The sequence below is a fragment of the Anas acuta genome, chromosome 1 (genome assembly GCF_963932015.1).
Source record: "Anas acuta chromosome 1, bAnaAcu1.1, whole genome shotgun sequence".
In the NCBI taxonomy this organism is placed as follows: Eukaryota; Metazoa; Chordata; class Aves; order Anseriformes; family Anatidae; genus Anas; species Anas acuta.
Window position 1 is genome coordinate 1,860,071 of NC_088979.1, and position 16,568 is coordinate 1,876,638.

The window sequence follows — 16,568 nt, forward strand, 5'->3', positions numbered from 1 at the left end:
CGTTGCAGCGTGTGGGAAGGAAAGATGTTTTCAATATTCAGGATATGGCTGGAAAGCGATTCTCCCGTACCGAGGGGAGTAATTGCTACAATCGAAGGAAGGCAATTAGTGGTAGTGGTTGGAAATTTCGGAACAAACGTAAATTAAAACACGTCTTGGAGGATAATGTGACTTTTTCTGGTATTGATTTTTTTTTTTAATCAGAAATTGGTTAATGCAGTTTAGTTTGAGCCAGTGGAAAAGAAAAGAAAACGCTGTGTTGTAGGCTGGAGGGAAAGGAGTTTTGTGCACATCCACTGCGATTTGGGTGTGTGGTTTGCAAGTGAGAGGGGATTCCACATCTCCAAAAAATGCTTAATTACTTGAGTCACCTATATTAAAAACAATGTGCTGATGGCAGCACGTGTCATGCTCTTGGTCCAGTTTACCTGCTCTCCTTCAGGCTTCTTCTGCAAAAAGAAGCTTGAAGGGGTGATGGATTATTTAATATATTTAAAGAGGGGAAGCTTATATTTACTAGTACATAAATTATGTTTTACGAATATTATTTTCAAATATTATTTTCTACTAGTTTTATATCTGTCTACTAAATTGGCACTCTCTTAGCAGAAGGAACAATGGCTGGCCGTGAGCAAGGTCTGAAGCAGCTCGAGAAGCCTCAGATGAGCAAGATAACCAACAACATTATTCTGCTTTTTTTACAGTGACAGGATGAAAATCATCGCGGTGATACAGGATAGGAGTTTAAAGTTTCAGTAATTTTCTGGTAGGTCAAATTCCCCGCTAGGTTAACTAAAAATGTCAGACGCTATTTAGGGCTTGTTTGGCATCGTAGCTGATGTGGTAAGTCAATTTGCACGATCTCGGGAAGCATCTTAAAACCACACGTTTTATGGATGTGCTTACGGTATAAATAGTGATAAATGGAAATGTGGAGGCACCAGTCTGTCCCCTGCTGCCCTTCCAAGGCTTCTGGTGTCCAACCGAGTACCAAAAGGTCTTTAGAAAGCAATTAATATCTGTTTAATATTCTTATTAATGATATAGACAGAGGGATTGAGTGCATCCTCAGAAGGTTTGCCGATGACCCTGAGCTTTGTGGTGTGGTCGGCACGCCGGAGGAAGGGATGGCATCCAGAGGGACCTGGGCAGGCTGAGGGCTGGAACCTCACAAGGTTCACCAAGGCCAAGTGCAAGGTCCTGGACGTCACATCCTGAGGCTGTGGGATGAGATGGAGATGTGAGAAAGGGGAATTAAAGCACAGACTACTTGGAGCTGGAGCTTGAGTTGGTTGGAGAGGTCTCCAGAGGTCTCCAAATGCTGGCTGGAGACCTCTAGAGCCAGTCCAACCTCATGCCCACTGCAGGGCTTGCACCAGCACTGGGATGGGGCAACTATATTACTGGGACCAGTCCAGAAACTCCCTTACACATCTGCGGATCCCCTGGTCCTGCAGCACCCTCCTCATGGCCAACCCAAATTTCCCAAGCCATCGTTTGTGCAGAGAAAGAAGCAGAGAGAAGAGGCTTCAAGCTGCGTGTTCGGGGAAGGCTTTTTAAAGCAAAACACAGCAAAGTCAGGTGGCGAAGATAAAAACCAGGATAATCACCCGGGGGAGGATGTGGCTGGGTTGGAGAGCAGAAGGAGAGCACTAAATGCAGGAGTGCAGCGGGGCTCGCTTCAAAAGGAAAAGCCAGCAAGGTCTCCAGTTAAAGAAATTAATAGGAATATATCAGGAAAAAAAGCATTTGAGAACTACTGAGAGTGTTTTCTGGACACGCAGGGACAGATATGTTAGATATTTTTGAAAATGCATTTATTTATTGGCTACCTGCTGGCGAAACCCATCTGTCTTGGAGATATAAAGCGAGGAATTTATAGTGCAGGATTCATCTGCACACAGACATTTTGTTCTCTGGATGCAAGCTAATATAACGGCTTTTTTTTTTCTTTTATTTTCCTTTTTTTTCCTTTTTTTTTTCCTTGCTGCAGTTTTGTTGTAGGGGGGCTGGTTTCTCATTTACTGAGGGCCAGGCGGGTGTTTTTCTAACACAGATAATCAGAAATCCAGCTGTGGTCCTTTTGCTGCATCATTTTTGGGCTCACTGGTTTGCTGTCACCAAGCGCGACACCTGACTGCAGTAACCATCTGTTCCTTGTTTTTTTTCGGGCCAGGACAAGGGTTTCTTTTACTGTATTTTTATATCCTATCTAGCCTAATTGAATCATGAGTTCTTTGGATCCTCTGGCTTTTAAGTAGATCGTAAATTTCAGCAAAGGAAAGGTCAAGTTTTTTCACGCCTCAGTGTTTATTTTGGGGCATTAGGAGATCCAAAAGATCCAAACTCCGGAGCTGCTTGGTGCTTATAAATTACCCATTAAATTTTCCGTGCAACAAAGCCCCCCGAGCTGCTCGAAACCCCTTGCTCCATTTAATTTCCAGGTGCTTTAAGCCTTGCCCTCCGTCACAACGGCGTGCGTTCAGCCTGGCTCCCCGCTTTAGGCTTCACATGGGTCAGTCACGTCACCACGTGGCACGAAACACAGGTTTTGGGCATTAACGCCTTGCTGTTTCTGTGCTCTCTGCCCAGGTACCTGCTGACTGAGCCTTAAATTGGGAGATCCGTGGCTGGGAACAGCATCTCGCTGCCCCTCCTGCTCCCAGCACCTCGCCTTTCTGAGCGCCCCAGTGGTGAGACACGAGGGGGGCTTGCAGGGATAATAGGCTGCCACCCTAATTAACGGGTAATGCAATTTATTCCCATTCAGAACCTCCTGAAAGGCCGTACACAAGCGATGTTATGGAAATCTTCCCAAAAAAAAAGGGTCCAGGTCAGAACTGAGAGCAAATGAGCCAGCCTTAAATCAGCCAGATTAACTACGGTACCTGGGGTTACGTCAGGCGAAATAAGGCTGGAGCAGAGCTGAAAGTTGCTTTGAAAGTGAGGCCGATGAGTTGGTGTAGATGAAAAATGGGGAAAAAGGCAACGAATAATGAAATAATTGAAAGAGCTGTCAGGCCTTGGGACGGGTTGCCCAGGGAGGTGGGGGAGTCCCCGTCCCTGGGGGTGTTCAAGGAGAGGTTGGACGTGGTGCTTGGGGACAGGGCTTGGTGGGGACATTGGTGGTAGGGGGTGGTTGGAGGGATCTTGGGGGTCTTCTCCAACCCTAATGATTCTAATGTTCAGGCTGAAGAACGATGCTTTCAGGGCGTTTCCATAAAGTCAAGGTGTAGCTGAAATACAGTCAAAGAGATAAAAACACACAGAGTTTTGTATAATCAAGACCTACTGTTAATAATTTCCAGCTAAATGAAGTCTTCAACTTTTTCTGGAGCCTGGCCTTTCTTTGGTTCCCCTAGTTATACCAACTCATCTTTTTTTTAAAGCGTATTATTAAAAAATGAACCGAAATGGTGTCAATTTTGACCAGATTCTTTTCTAAGGTCTGTGACGGGTTAAATAGATTGAGATGAGCTGAATCAGCTTCGAGTTAGGGTGTAAGCAGGAGGTGTTATCAGTGAAAACGACGTTGTGCTGCAAGCCTCTGAGACCACGCGTGCTGTCACAGCAGAAATTTTGGGGGAGAGGTGGGACGTGGCCCCTGTAGCTTGCCCGAGTTAACCTTTAGCAGACGAACGGGATGGTAATTTAATTATTGGTTGGTGGGTCCCAAGCGAGGGTCAAGCTTCAAATGACTTAACTGGAAAATTGTCGGCAAATTATTGAGATTTGAATGTAGGATAAGGTCAGGAGGTCTTTTCATGTTCAAAGGGGCTTTGGCTGAATGCTATTAGCATGCGATTTGTATAAAATGAATTCTAAGCAGCGATGTGCAGATCAAGAGAGAAATAATATCTTTTGGGTTTGTCTTTTTTTCTTTGTTCGCGTCCTCTAATATTTGGACGTGTGCTGCCTTTTGAACGAATAAATAATTCCTGGTCGCTACCTGTAACCAGAGGAGAAAATAGCGCTCCGTTTCGAAAGAAAAACACGAGGAAAAGGTCCTTCAGAAGCACTTCTGTGCTGATTTCACAAAAGACGAGGGCAAATCACAACCAAACGCCGGGGAAGGCTGAAAGGTGAGGCGCCGACACGAGGACGAAAGCGAAACACGGTGGAGGAGCGCGTTTCATCCCGAAAGGCTCGCCTGTGCTTTGTTTACTCTCCTCCTTGCAATTGTGCTTAAATTTAGATCAACCCTTCAATCTCTCGAGAGCATGAAGGATGTGCCTGTCACGGTTACCCTCCATCTTTTGGGAAGGCTGTAAAATATATTTATTTCGAAGCAACTCCGTGTTTCTACATTATTTATATCGTTATCTTTGCGGACTTGGTCTGCGAAGAAAATGAAAAATAGCTTTATAAACTTCCCGAAGCTTGCACGCCACGCTTGGTCTTTTCCTTTAGGATTTTTTACATCTCCTTCGGTGTCATCTTTCTTTTCCCCAGCTTCTGTACGGTGGGAGTGGGAACTGCCTTCAGATCCGTGCATCGGAGTGGCCGAGGAACGTAAGATGCCACTTCCACCAACGCCTGCATAGAAATACTTGGGTTAAAAACTGTTTACGTGGAAAATTGTTGATTTCCCTCGATGTTTGAAGGCTCAAAGCCTTCGGCTTTGGGAAGCAGCAGAGCTGGTCCCCCACGGAGCTTTTCCACAGGCACAAAACAAACCGGTGACAAATATCTGGGTGAGGTGTCCCTCGTGCCTTGCGTTTATGGTAATTTCAAGTGCACTGTTTTTAATTCTGAGTGCTCCCAAGGAAGAGGATTAAGCAGCTGATGTCCTGGGATGTCACCAGGATGGGTGACAGAGACCTGGGGCTGCCGTGTCCCGTCCTTGCCGTGGTGGCAGCAGGATGGTGCTGTCCAGAGACACGCTTTTTTTTGGCTCACGCTCATTATTCACCATGAAAACCTTTCCATTTTGCTTCTGATGCAGCTTAGTCTGAGCTCAGCGCTTGGGAATCCCTGGTGCAAGCTGGATTTGAGCCACACGTTGCCCGCTGACCTCCCTCGCTGCTCCTGTTTGCCCTTCATCTGGAGTCGTCCCCCGGCGTCTCGTGCACTTTCATGGGAAAGACAGAACGGATTCAAACGTAACCAGGTTACAGCCGGGGGAAGCATCCCGAGACTGTTTGCTAGCAGCAGCTTCCCATGGCGTTCCTGCCGGAGCTGCTCCTTCGGCTTCGTGGTGGAGCCTCAGCAGCTTCTAAGCAACTCAGCATCCCTGCCACGGGGATTAGGAAGTGGTGGAAGCGTCGTCTTGTTTATAATTCATTTCTATTAGTCTTTTTTGTCGCGTATTCATGGCCACGAGCAAGTGCTGCAAGTCATTGTGGCGGAGGAGGTTTAATTTTGCTAATCCTGTTTTATTCCCATTTCAGGGCGGCTGTTCGAACGCCACAATGCGGGGCCTGTAATGAATTTAAAACGGGTTTTTGAATGGTATTGTCTTGCAGATTGTCTTGGAAGCTCGTCTGAATGTGTTTTAATACTAGAGGCTAAAAAGGAGGAAAATCATCCAGCTGAAATGCTGTTCGCATGGCTGGAAATAATGCCCTGCATACCAAGCAAGGAGGAAGCACAAGCCTCTTCCTCACAACACATTCATCCCCCTAACGCAATTATCATCTTTTTATCTCAGCTGAGAGGCGTTTTCTTCCATCCTTCTCAATAAGTGTGTTTTGTACTGTTTGGTACAACACTTAGTGCGAGCCAGACATACGCAGCAATGATTTTCACCAAATCATCATTTATTTCTTCTCTTTACACCCAGAAGAGCTCAAGTGAGATGATGGCTGTGTTGAGCAGGGCTCTGTAGAAATGCAGTCGTGTCTCCATCTGGCCCCTGTCCTGTTAGGAAGGGACTTGCTGAGATGAACAAAGCAACCAGCAGCCCCCTTTGGCTTGTTCTGAACCTGCAGCATTTTTTTCTTCTCATGCTCCCAGCCACTGGGGTTATGAGGAAAGGTGTGCGATTGCTGCCTCTCCACCTTCTCCAGATCCCCCAGATCCTTTATTTATTCATTTTTTAAAAATAGATACCTTATTCCCTGCCCCACTGGGCATTTCTTGGCCAGGCTGAAGTGTCCTGCTAATGATTTAACGGTTAATTACGGCCAGGGAATCTTTGCAGCCCTCTGAATCTCTCCTCCTGTTCTCTCAGGTCCTGCTTGGGACCTGCATAAAGCATCACGTGCAGGTAGTAATTTTTAGGTCTTAGCACTGCCCTTGGAGGTGATTCCTGCTGACTGTGTAGTTATTTCTGTGTGTAAACTGGTTTTGGTGTGTGGGGGCCAGGTTTCTTTCCGAAGCTTCACCCCAGTTGCCCATCACCTTTCCTCTGACCTCTCGCGGGACGGAGAGGCTGAACCCACTGAAGGGCCTGCAGGTAACTTCAAATCATGCTCCAGGTGGGGACGTTCAGAGCAGAAAACCAAATTAATCCTGCTCCAAAGGAAGGATTTGGATCTCAAAACCCTGAGAATGCAGTGTGTGGCTGGAGGAGCCTCGGCACAAAGTGCTGTGATCTCCGATCGTCCCTGCTTGCACCAAAGGGTTTGTTAGGGTGGGCACATCCCGGGATTGTTGCGGTGCTGCCTCCTGTCAGAGTGGAAAAAAAAAAATCATTAATGGAGTTGTGGGCAGGGAATTTGGGTGAAAAGGAGGTGGTTTTGGCTGCGGTGGATGCGCCTTCTTGTGCGCTGAGCTGCGCTGGCACTTTAGGGAGCACATTCCCCCCCTTGGCTGCTGTCAGATCATCTCCTCATGCTTCCAACTTACATCTTCAACTACCTGCTCAGAGGAGCAACATCCTACATCCTCTGGGGGCTTCTTCCGACTCGTTTTATTTTGTCCTGCTGCGTGTGGCGTGGTGGAGAGGTGAGCAAACGCATCTGGAAAGACGCCACGGCTGGGCGCTGTCGAAGGTGTAAATTCTTCCCTCCTGCTTTACAGCCCCGGCTGCCTCTCCTTTGAGAATTGCTCCTTCTGTGCTACCTTGGGGGAGGAGGGAAGGTTAATTAATTAAGCAGTAATTGTTGTCAAGTCGGTTGTTGCTAGCATTTAACATCTGACTTGTTTACTATCCGGAGGTACGGCGGAAGGAGTTAATGATCTATCAAATGGTGCATCCATCATCAGAGGCTTGTTTGGGAAGGACGGCTTTATTTATGAGCTGTAAAACAACGCGTTTAAAAACCCCACGTTTTGGAGGAAGATTGTTGGGGTTCGTGTTTGAAATTGTCACTGGGTAGCTGCGGAGACAAATGCGTTGCCTAATAAAGCTTAATGACTGATTTTCCCGTTAATCAGAACTGAGAATGTGCTTCATTAAGATAATTAACTGAGCAGTTGCTTAACTGACAGTCAGGAGGCACAAATTCCCTAGTTACTTGCTTTCCTCGAAATAAAAACTCCCCAGCAGGGCCGTGCCAATCTCGCCGTCTGCGCCGTGTCCGTGGGCACCGCTGGGCTGCTCGGCGCATCCACGTGCAGCGCCCAAGACCTGGGTACGAGGTCGTGGTCATCAGTTTGAGCTGCTCCATCTCTCCAGCAGCAAAGAGCCTTTTATCTGCTGATTTTGGAAAGGAAAGACCTCATTTCTCGTTGTTTTTGCCACCCTCACAACATCAGCTCCTCCAAAGGGAATTCCTTGCCTGAATTTTCGGCTTTGTTCGCCGCGCGCTAGAAGTGGGGTCGTGAATGCTGAGCCCCACGAAGGTAGGGTTGTGTAAGATTAATCCACCCTGGGTGTATTTGTAGGCAGTATATGCCAACAGTGAAGAAGTTAAGAGAAATAACAGGGATCCAGAACTTGAATTCCTAAATACGCTACCTAGTCGTAACGCCTGGTTGTAAATCCTTTTCTTTGCAGCTCCCCGTGTCTTGAATTATAACGTGGCAATGCGAGCGTGGAACACAGCTCAGAACCTTTGAACAGAAGCCTTAACACAGGCACTTTTCTCAACTCTGTTTTTCTTTTGTTTCCAGAGTTCCCGGTCTTCCACAATGAACCCTGTTTACAGCCCCGTTCAACCTGGGGCTCCCTACGGAAACCCGAAGAACATGGCTTACACAGGTAGGTCTGGCGCTCAGCGGCTGCTTGTGGACATCCACGTCTGGTGGGGAGAGCAGGGGCTTGTTAATGAGCCGTTAAACCCCTTAATTAAGGGAGAAACGGGATTCCCACTCGGATGGGAATGCAACTCTTCAGCAGAGTCGGCGCAGTAAGGTTAGTGAGAATAAAGAGACCTCAGTTCCTAAGAAGAGGGCACCTTGGAAATCTGAAAGAAAAGGAACAAAATGGGGTATATTTAAACAAATAAATGCCCAAGAAATTTCTGGGGCAATCAGCTGGGAACTGGAGGGCTTGGCTCTAGAGCTGAACCAAGCAATTTGGGTGCACGTCCTCAAACAGCCCTGCCACGTGCAACGGGGACCCTGCTGCAGAGAGCTGCTGTGAAAAAGGTGAAGTTGTTCTGATAGATCGAGGTTTAAAGTGCATTGCTGACTGGTTTCTTGGAAATGAAGATTTAAAGAGCATTGTTGGCTGATTTCTTGTTTCCAGATTGTGCTTTGGTTGAGTTAAGATCGTGTTGAACGGCACGAATGATGGTTGGTTGAAGTCTGTCTTCAGAACGGAGGGAATTGTCTAAAAGTGTCATATTTAATCCTTGAAAAAGGCGCTGAAATTTGTTTACCAGAGTTATGTAACTAGCGGGGAGCTACTTCATTTACAAAATATTCTCGTTGACTCTCGTAGCTGTTTCTGATCAGTCGAGCCGGCTGTGTTGCTCGAGGAAGCCCGTCTGATACTCCGGAGCAGAGAGCTCCTCAAAGAGGTTTTGCCCCGTTTTTATTCACCCTTTCTGTTTTTTTTTCCCTATCAAATTTATGCGTGCTGCTTTGTTGGAGATACTGCAGCTCAGGGGAACTTTGGTCTTACAGCCAAAGCACCGGAAGCTTAGAAAAAAAAAATTCGCTGTGAATAATCATCTCTTCAGGAATATCACCATTGTAAGAGGACTGCAGACTCCAGCAGTGATAGAATGAGCTCCGAAGTGCACAGTTATTTTCCTGCACTGGAAAGAGCAGCAATCTTGTGCTTTCCAGAGCATGGATGGCTTTGACAAGAGGCTACTTCTCCCCCACTTTACTTTCTTTGCACGTGTTCAAAACTCCACGCTCATATCCTTTCGGTGTAGGTTTTCCCTGTCTGCTTTCCAACAGTTGGATGCTTTAGAAGCTGCCTTCCTGGCACCGGGTAAGGCAATTTTATTGAAATATCGAGGTTTGGGCTGTGTACAGTTCGTACATTGACCTTTCTGGAGGGAGAAATTTAGAGGGTGGTTTCTATTTTAAATGAACCGAGTCTACCCGGCTGCTTTCTGAATAAGTCAGATGGCGACATTAGTAGGAAATTATCTTCTAAAATAACCTGCTGGTTAAGCAGCGTGAAGATTATGTTGTGTATTTCATTATTTGAAGCCATTGTCCACCTCCAGCAGGTTGTGCCAGCCTTGGTTGGTGGCACAGGAGGGAGGACCGGAGGGCTCCAGCCGTGTGTCCTGCAGGGGTCGTGGTGATGGAGGAGGCGGCGGTGGACGATGACCTTGGAGAAAAAAAATTAGAGGCAGATCAGACTTGAGAAAATGTACCAAGGTCTTTGGCTATGTCAGTGAATGCTCCAAAAGGGGGAGATTGGTGTGGCTGCACCGAAGCAGTAACGGGTCCGTGGGCTCTGTTCTTACTCCCAGAATGGGTAATAGGCTAAAGAATTTGTAAACTAAAGGATATTTTCTTTGCTAGGCAAATGGGATTCCAGAACTTCTTTTAAAAATGAATTTGCTTGAATATTTAGTGGGAAAACTAAATGATACTGTGAAAAAGGGGGGAAAAATAAAATTATTTCCTTTAAATATCAAAGACAGGCAACTGTGGAGGGCGTTCTCAATGACTGCTAGCAGAAGGCTGCCGTGACTGTTGAGTTAGAAATGCCAGGTTCAGCCTGTCTAACGCTTGCTTTCTGTCTGAGATTCATTTTCAATGCTTTAACTTGCATTGTTCACCCATGTAGTGGTTTATTTATGTAGCCACAAGCTATTCTGGAGGATATTAAAACTCACACGGACAAACCAAACAGACTTTTCACAGGAGAGACATGAAGCTAAAGAGTTGGTAGGTATTTTCTTCTCAAATTGCTTGAAAATAATAGCTGAGGTGTGTGAGGTGGTAGATCTGGAAGGGACGTTGCCTCCCAGCCCTTGCTCAAAACCTTTCCGTGCCCCAGTAGCTCATTATGGCTTCGAGGTTTAATGAGTTCCTGGGTCGTGATGGTGCCTTGGTGGCCGAGAGCCGAGTGGCAAAGCTCCTTGGGTGCCACTATGTTGGAAATAGTGGGGAAGTGAGCTCTGGAGGTCATTCCAACCCTTAAAATCCTGGAGGTCTTTCCAACCCTTAAAATCCTGAGATTTTTATCTGAGACACAATTTGGGATAATTTATATAATTTCTGTAAGAGTTAAAAAATTCTTTTTGGAATAGTAGAGGACACTGGAAAAAAGTAATGGTAAAATAAAGTAATGCTAAGCTTTACATCGGGCAAGAAATGGAAATCAAGAAAAGCACTGAAGTGTAATAACGTTGAGGTAAAGGTTGACAGCCCTAAGCCATGTTCTCGGTTTGCTTTAGAGTTCAGCTTTTTACCCCAAACCCGGCACAGCACATGTATTACTTCAATTTTTGTCCTGAAAGTTCGTGCGTAACCCATTAATTTCTAACCTTGTGGAGTACAACTCCGGGGGGATGTAGGCTGAAAAAATACCCAAGGATAAAAAAATCAGGATAAAAAAATCGGGATAAAAAAATCAGGATAACGGCACCTTGAATTCTACTCTCTTGTGGCTTTTCAGTGCTAAATGCGAATTCTTTATAACAAATAGATTGCTTTTGGTTTAAATCATCAGTTTTAACCTGATTTTCTTTTCCTTCTCACTTCTTTGGTATTTTCTGTGCTTGTGAGAGACGTCTATTTTGAGATAAGCAAAACTTTGGTACCAGATTGGCTGTTGTTTGTTGGGGAGAAAGGGGAAACCCTTGGCACATGCTCAAGTACTTGGTGTACATCCGTTCAGTTACTTTATTTTTTCCATTCAGCACTTCCTTAAAGAAAATGTAAAGGGTAGCTTATTTCCTAAGTTATTATTAAAGTGCATTAGATGATTTTTTTCTGGAAATTATAATTAAATACGAAAAAAAAAATAGCAGAAAACCAAAGTTTGGAAGTAGAACTGCTAGGTGAAACAGTCAGAAGTGTTAAATTCATGTGAGATATGTTTATCAAAACATCCTGTATTTGAAGTAGGAGATTTATTAAATAAATCTTCTTTCTAATTAAAGAAATAAATCTATTAGTTTCTTCTGTAGTTAGGAAATCGAATTTTCTGGGTCCTTAAGAACCACAGATCTATTGCATTGCAGCCTCCTTGTTTTTTTTTTTTTTTCTTTTCCTCAATTGGAAGAGGCGAATAAGCCTGGTGCATTTTCCAGCTGGTCATGGAGCTGGTCCCGGGGGGCACGGGCAGAATATTTTCCCTGAGGATGGGGTCGTGTCTGCCCTCCTGCTCCTGCTTCCCAGGTGCTCGTCGCCGCTTCCCCTCCGCAGGTTCGGCTTGCTTGAGAGCATCAGCAGCAAACGGTGTTTGAGTATCGTCTGCTGCTTAATTAAAGGAGGCTGTAATTAACTCGGATCTTAATGTAAGCTGTCGTTTTAATTGAGGTTAACTCTAAAATGCGTTTAAGGACTGTCATTTGCTTTTTTTATTTATGGAGAATCCACTTTGCCTATCCCAAACGTGAGCCGTTGAAATGCCTGGTTCTTCTTTGACGCATTTACCTGCTGTTAACTCTGAGTATTTTGCAAAAGGTCGTGAGCCTGTTACCCCCTTAACATGCACATCCGTCCAGCAGCCTCCTCTTGCAGCCCTGTGCCATGTCGAGGACTGCAACAAGACCGTGCCATGAGCCCAAGTGCCGGCGATGGGATCCCTTTCAGTGCAGAAGAATCTCCAGCAGCTGTTAATGCCGTATTCTCAATCCTCTCAGCATTTGGGGATGCCAGGAGATGCTTAATACTCAGAGGAGCCACGCTACCACCACTCAAAACACAAGTTGAGTCAACTTTGGGCAAGGGGAGCATCCTTGGGGCGCACCAGTCCTGCAGCAAACAGACGAGCTCGCTGGTGTGCCATCAAGGATGAAGAACTTGTCTCTCCTTTAGCTTGTTTGACTTGAAGCGTGAAACTCTCAGAGTGCTCGTATGAGCTCACACCATTCTCGTTTTCCCTCTCACAAGCTGATTAATATGCTGATAAGATGCTTCAGGAGCCTTGGGTAGACTGACCCTGTATTCACTGCAGTGAATACAATAAATAATATAATAAAATGATAAATAATAACTGATAGGAAAGTGCAAGAGCCTGGAGATGGGAAGCTGGTGAGTGAATCTCCACTTCCTTTTAGGTTAGTGAATCTCCACTACCTTCCTTGGAGAGCCTTGCTCTGCACTGCCAGGTCTACAAGGAGCTCACTCTTCCCCTTATTTTTCCCTTGGAGAGGACAGGAAGGTAACACCCTTCGTTTCCCCTTCTCTAGCTTTTCAGGGAAGATCAGGCAAGCCCTCTTCTGGTCCTGCTGATGCTGCATCCCTGCAACTTTTCATGCCATGCAAAGGCTTTTTCTTCTCTCCCCCAGCTGGCAAGGACCTGCATGGGTATGGAGAGCTGGCCTCGTTTCACCAGGAGGAACCTGACGCCTTTTAATAAAAGCCTTTGTGCAACTGGGTTCTGTTCAGTTGCCTTTCCAAAGTGGATTAGCCTAGACTGCCCAGAGGCACTTCTCGTGAGCCACTAATGTGAAATAAATATTCCCGGGTAGCTGCTCAGCAAGTTTTATCCTGCGCAGGATTCACCAAGAATCGCATCTGCAATTCATCCGTGGTCTGGCTGCAAGACCCAGTATCTTTCCTAGATGTTCTTCCTGAAGTAGGGATTGCTGCTTCTTCAGCTTAAATAACAAAATAGTCTTATTTCTGGTGACTTAAGGACACGTCCTAAGCACTTTGTCATTTGGTTATCACCTCTCCCCATGTCACTGTTGCTCTTTTTGTGCTGTCTGCAAGGGCTGGGTTCGTTTCCTTCCCCAGTTAATTGATTTTCCTGCTTCTTCAAGTAGCACTCTCTCAGTGAGATTTTTTTGAGAGCCCTAAAAGAAAGATATGATAGTAACATAATTTAGATTTACAGCGTCATGCACACTTGTGGTTATTGCTCTAAGATTTTGGGATAGAGAACGGGCACGGCTGGTAGGCAAACAGCTCTGTGAGTCGGTGTACTAATTGCTCGTTTGTGTGTTGGTGGAAAGGCATCAGTTTGATTTTTTTCTTTTCTTTTTTTTTCTGAGTTCTTGGAGGTCTTTCAGGGGGATCCCCAAGAGGCTTAAGGAGTTGTGCGAACCGATGCTCGTAGAGTTGTGAACCATGCTGGCACGCAGCACAGGTCTGGAAGCCAAAATCGTGCAGACAGCGGAGCCTAATTCTGCTTGAACAGAAATCCCTTTCCATAAACGCGAGTTCAGCTGTCACGAGGAGACAGAAATCAAAACAATCCAGCCCCGAATGAAAATTATTTTTCTCTGTAAAGGTCTGGGAGGATGTGAGCGAGAGATGCGGAGAACAGCAACGTGCCCACACAGCCCTTGTGGAGCGTGAATTTTCATAGAACCACCGAATTTGGGTTGGAAGGGCCCTCAAAGCTAATTCCAACCCCTGCCACGGGCAAGGACCCGGTTTTGTCCCTTTTCCCAAGGTGAAACCACAGCATTTTCTCTGAAATAACAACCAGCAGAGGGAAACGGCATCTTCCAGCCATTGGTTTTGTTGGCAGGACGAGACATTTTGGGGCTCTTCTATGTATTTTTAAATTTTTTCTTCTTAATTCATGTATTTTGTGTTGGTCATTGAACCTTGGGCATCGCGGCTGTAGGATAACTGACCCGATTTACACTGTCAGCTTTGCTCCTCATTTAATTTACCCATCTGCTGAAAGCCCGTAGCCTCTGATTTTGTCAAAGGCGAAAGGATGTTCAGATAGGATTTCTAGTCGGCCTTTAATCCCCCTTTGCATACTCTTTGTGAGACAAAGATAATTCCAGGCTTGATTTCAGCCTTTCTTAATAACTTAAAATTAAAAACTTGCCGTATTATTCTCTGGCAAGGCTGCGCCTTTGATAACAGATCAGTTCTTTGGCCAAGAAAACCGAGTTCTTTCAGAATTTTCTGTGTGTGAGGAGGATGAACGAGACTTTTTCCTTTCTTTTGGCGTTGCTCAGCACGTTTGTGGGGAGTCCCAAGGAGCACGAGGCAAACGGCCGTGATGCTGAAGGAGGCAGGGATGCAGCGTTCCCCTCCTTGCCTTTGCTTGGGCTTCTGCATGCATGCCCACCGCTTCCATTGATTGGGAAAAGCCATCTCTGGGTTTAATTAGGTGATCCACTGCTTACTGGTTCTGTAAAACAGGAATTTTGAACTGTGTTCAGGGCGTTGAATTGATTTCAGGGTGATTAAAAATGTATGAAGTGGGTACAGTGAATATTTTTCCTCTGGCGTTTCTTCATGTTTATTAATTGGTGTGTATAGAGCAGACAGGCAAACCCTACTTGACGGGGAGAGGAATGAGCTCTGACTTGTGTAGGCTCTTGTTATTTTTATGTTTAAATGCATAGTTTTTGTACAGCAACACTACCAGGCGACTCGCTGAATTTCTCAGTGCTGGAAGCTGATGGAGTTTCGGCTCTGCTTAGCCGATCACTGGTGGCTAATTCATCGTAATAAATTAAATCGAGGAGTTTCTGGAAGTCACAGCAAGCGTAGGGCCCCTCAGGGAATGAGGCACAGGTTTCCCTCTTTGGGGGAGAGAAGGAGGACGAAGCAGGGAGCTCTTGGTGAGATTTGGGGTATTTGTGAGCGTGCTGATGTCTGTATTTCGGGCACGTGGTGGCTGTGATCCTACCACAGGTAGCAGCAGGGCTGGGTGATGGGCAATTGTGTCCCCACGTGCCAGGACGAAAGGCTTCCTTCTTTTCATGCTAGAGAAGAAGAGTGGGTGCCAACCGATCACCCAGGGCACAGCAAAACATGGAAATAGGGATTGGGACGGATCCTTGCAGGCACTTTTAAGCTCAGCTCCCTCGGAGGTCAGTCCAGCACCATCAGCCTTCCCCGGAGCATCCCTCACCCCTCGCTTGGCGTTGCGACTGTTTGCATAAGGCTGGATGAGCTTTTGAGTTTCCCCGTGCTGTAAATAACCAGAATGGTCTCCGAACTTCAAAGCAAACACAACTCAGGTTCTGTGTTCCTCAACGAGCCCATTGTGTGCCTTTTCATCCCATGGGCTCTCTTAGCGCAGGGAGCGGGTTGGCGCTGTGCCGCGCCACCCGGCTCCGATATTGATTCTGTTTTTTCCTCGTAGTGAAAAAGAAATAAAAAGATTAAATGACTGGGGCTGAAGCAGGCACGTAGAAGGCAGAGAAGAAAAAAAGACGAGAGGGGGGAGGAAGAGGTGGCCTTGGAAGCGTGTTTTGAAGGAGAAAGTGCCTCTTCATTTAAAGGACATAGGAGGCGAACAGAGGATTTTTTGTGTTGGCCACTGCTGTAGACTCTAGGCATATAATCAGAAGCTCTTCACTCGCTTGGGGAAAAAATAAGCTTTATTTTGAAGCATGAGCTCTGCTAAAGCTCTGTCTTACGTAGCGTGGAGAGAAATTCTCACCAGCGATTTGAGCTTTTAAAATGTGTGTAGAGCGTTAAAATTGGTGAATGTAATTTTTTTCCTTTGTGATTTCTTCACAGAATGAAATTATTTTTTGTTGGCTTTCTTTGTCTGCAGTGTGTTTGCAAGCAAGCTGCGCTTTGGCGTTCTTTGTGCAGTCCTGGTTCTGTGTTTTAGCCCATTTCAAATGTCTCTTCCTACATGGTACTTCAATGCAGCCAGTTGGCTCCGTCTTCTTCATTGCTAATGTTTATGTTTAAACATCCTTTTATGTTTTTTTGCCACATTAATCTGCCTGTTCTCTTGATGACAATTATTATTCTCTTCCTGAAGTTTTTCCATGCCTTTCATGTAACTAAAGGGCCCAAACCAAAATGTTGAGGGTCTTTCCAAGGCTCATGATGTTGGAGAAGCACCATCACCTTTGCTACTGCCCAACAGAGAGCCTGTAAATGCCATCAAAGTTCCTGTGGCCATCCCGGTACCCTTTCTGCAACACTGTGAGTCTTCATGCCACTAGTTCACATGGCAAAGTCATGCTTGATTTGCCACGCATCAAATCTTAAAATTCTCTCAGCCTTGATGCTTCCCAAATCCCCATAATTATTGCCCTTCCCTTTAAACTAGCTCTGGTTGTACAGTTTGCCCAGTTGAGAAGAACACACGAATGGTGTGAATTTGAGATGAGGATTGGTAATAAAACAAAATGTCTGCTAGCCCTCAAACCACACGCCTG

At 45.8% G+C, this 16,568-nt stretch overlaps 1 long non-coding RNA gene across 4 annotated transcripts in view; it reads left to right on the plus strand.

The window, feature by feature from the left end:
- Positions 1-16,568, plus strand: part of LOC137860297 (uncharacterized) — a 117,612-nt gene that overhangs the window by 77,711 nt on the left and 23,333 nt on the right. For 2 of the 4 annotated variants that reach the window (XR_011098851.1, XR_011098818.1), the window contains exon 3: positions 7,999-8,086. This is a non-coding gene — a long non-coding RNA (uncharacterized lncRNA). Of the gene's footprint in view, positions 1-7,998; positions 8,087-9,512; positions 9,537-16,568 lie in introns of those variants that run through there. The other 2 variants (XR_011098854.1, XR_011098832.1) reach the window with 2 other exon arrangements.